General features: G+C 44.6%; 1 pseudogene; it reads right to left on the bottom strand.

Annotated features, from left to right (window-relative positions):
- Positions 1-1083: 1083 nt before the first annotated feature.
- LOC101587105 lies at positions 1084-2440 on the bottom strand (annotated as a pseudogene).
- Positions 2441-2827: the final 387 nt, after the last annotated feature.

Genomic DNA, 2827 nt, shown 5'->3' with positions numbered 1-2827 from the left:
TGCACTTTTTATGGGTGGGGTTGGGTTCTGAGGTTGCATTTTGTTCCTTCTCGTCATTTTGTGTAGCACTGTCTTCTGACCTTTGTTGTAGATCTTCGTTGTAGTTATAACCTTAGCACGTACTGAAGGTCAGGTGTAGATCTACAAAGTCTGGATTTATCCAGCTGTTCCTGGCTTGTGTCTGGCTGCTCCAGTTTCTTCCTGCTGCTGCCCTTGAGGGTGAACCTGTTTTGCCTCTGTGGGAAGATATTCTGCTTCTGGACTAGCTGGGTGGTTCTATCCTCTCCCCTCTCTGTAGGGATTGCAGCTGCAGGGTTAAACCCCAGGCCTGTATGCCCGGCCTGAGCTGAGCCTGGAGGGGGCAAGTTGGAGTAGGGGGAGAGGCAGCTCTCCCACACACTTACCAGACCTGCGCTAGGACTGATTTTCAGGGTTTCTGGAATGTGGCAGAAATTCCTACTCGGTGGGCGGGGTGGCGGAGGTGTTGCGGAGTGATGGGGGGTGTCCCAATGGGGTGGAAGATGATCTTACCCACGCTGTGCCTGGGCTGGTACCCGGAGTTTGTCCCACTGGCGCAGGGTAGCCGGAGGCTCTTCCACGGCAGGAGGAGTGTTATTTACTCAATCCTAAAACATACTTAGGACTGCCTAGGAAAGCCCTTAGTTGAGCCTTGGACAACATTCTGTAGTTTTAGTTTGATATACTATTCCAGTGTTGTTGAGACCATAAACTACCCTGTAACAACCACCTCCTTCATGTACCCACCCACAATGGACTTATCAGACAAAGGGAAAAACATTTTAAATTCCATGAACACCAAAACAATAATCCAACCTGTCCAAACATACAGCTGCTTCTCTTTTTCTTCCCCAAGAACTTAAATTCTCTACAAAATAGCTAAATGTGGGAATCAAGTTAAAACCTATCATGTTTCAAGTCAAACTCTGGAGGTTCTGCACAGATATAGCATGGTCTTAAATTCATACTGGCATTCATGTTTCTGTATTTTCTTTATGTATCCTACATAAGCTTCCAGGACCCTAATATTCAGGGAGTGATTTTAAAGTTTTATATTACACTGTGAAGTTCCACTGAATTCTCAGTGTATCAGGATTTAGCAATTAGCTCAAAGTCATACAACTGCTACACGATGCAAGTGTATGGACACAAAGTATTTCAAATGCAAAGCCCATAGCTCTGTGTCATAAATAAATTTGGGTACATTCCACTGAGTCATCTATGTGAGGATGGTCCATATTTTCTGCAAGCAGCAACCTTTCTTTGGCCAGGAGAACAGATATTCTCACAAGCTTAGCAAACTCTTTTGACATTAGGGATCCCTTTCTTGAAAATGTCTCCAGGGCTGAGGCCACCATTCCCTCTTTTTTTTGTGGGATGGAAGTTTAATTAAATGACTTCACTGTCAAAAACCTGGAGCGTGATAGGTAATTTCAGTACTTCCAGCATCTTGCATGCATTCAGTAAATCTTCTGGTGAGAGCAATTCCATTCCTCAAGCTCGCTTTACTAAATAGTACACCTCTGTGAGTGACATTACCCACCCTTGCTCCTCTAAAGGCACCTGCAGTATTCCAGCCAGCTGTTTGGCCAGCTGCATGTGGTACTGTGTGCCTGAGCTGTAGGTTTCCCTGGTAACTGGGTTAGCTATTCCCATGCTCACCAAGTAGGATTTAAACCTGATGGTCTCATCTTCTGTAGTGTCACCTTGCTTTTCTTTAATTTTATTAGCAATTGATTTTGATAATTCCACTATTTCTTTAGCCTTGATCATTAGCTTGCTGAGGTCTTAAAAGGCCTCAGAAATGTTTTTGCCAGTTTCTTTTCTTTTTTCTTCCAGTTTCCTTTCAATGCCTACAATTCCAACAGCACTTACTCTTCCTGGCTGAGATCCTCTATTTGCAATGACTGGGAAACTGGCATATTCTCCCATCATCTCTGTATCATTTCCTCTGACAAACGTCTATAAAACTCAATCTGGCCATGTTCTTTGAAGGAGAGTTTGATGTAAGAGTTCTTACTATTCTGGAATGGACCAGGTTCTTTGTTAGGAGGAGCCAGATTCAGAGGAACCACTATTTCCGAACTCTTTCCGATTCCAGCTGATTGGTCCTCCATGAACACAATTTGGGACATGGGAATGGCTATGCAGCACTCATGATTTTTTTGGATCTCTCCAAGTCAGACTGTATGGCCAGGGAGATGGCTCAGTGGAATAAGCACTTCCCTGGCAAGCTCAAGGGTCTGAGTTCAATCCCTGGTTCCACAAAAAAGAAGAAAAAAATCAGTCTGTATGTACTAAGGAGGAGGGTTCTAGCATAAAATTTTATCTTCTCGCCATCATAGATGTGCACCCCATGCTGCTGGATCACCAGGGCTCGTTGATCTCCAGGAGGCCACTGGCCCACACGAAGCGGTCCATGGCCACCACCGCCCCAGCCTCGCCGCTTCCCATGCCAGATGCATCGGGAGCTGCCAGCCACGCAGCCTCACATGTTATATTTTGATTCTTACTTTTCCCCCATTTTCCTCCTCCCCTTCAAATTCTCTTCCCCTCATTTACAAGAACTTTGGATCCATTTTATCCTTTTCTTGATCTTTTCTTTTCCCTTCCTTCCTTTCTCCCTCCTCCATCCCTCACTCCCCTTCCCATTTGAACAACTTCTTCCTCTTTCACACCTGTTATACAAGTTCAACTTTATCTGTACTTTTAACTTTGTGTGCTACATTGTTCTAGTGTAATTGTCCCAATTTTGATCATGAGGAAATGGTTCCCGACAGTTTAAGACACAGAGCAACAGGAACAAGAG

Source organism: Octodon degus, unplaced genomic scaffold, assembly GCF_000260255.1.
Source record: "Octodon degus isolate 3935 unplaced genomic scaffold, OctDeg1.0 scaffold00011, whole genome shotgun sequence".
Classification (NCBI taxonomy): Eukaryota; Metazoa; Chordata; class Mammalia; order Rodentia; family Octodontidae; genus Octodon; species Octodon degus.
This window is presented reverse-complemented; position numbering and strand designations above follow the sequence as displayed.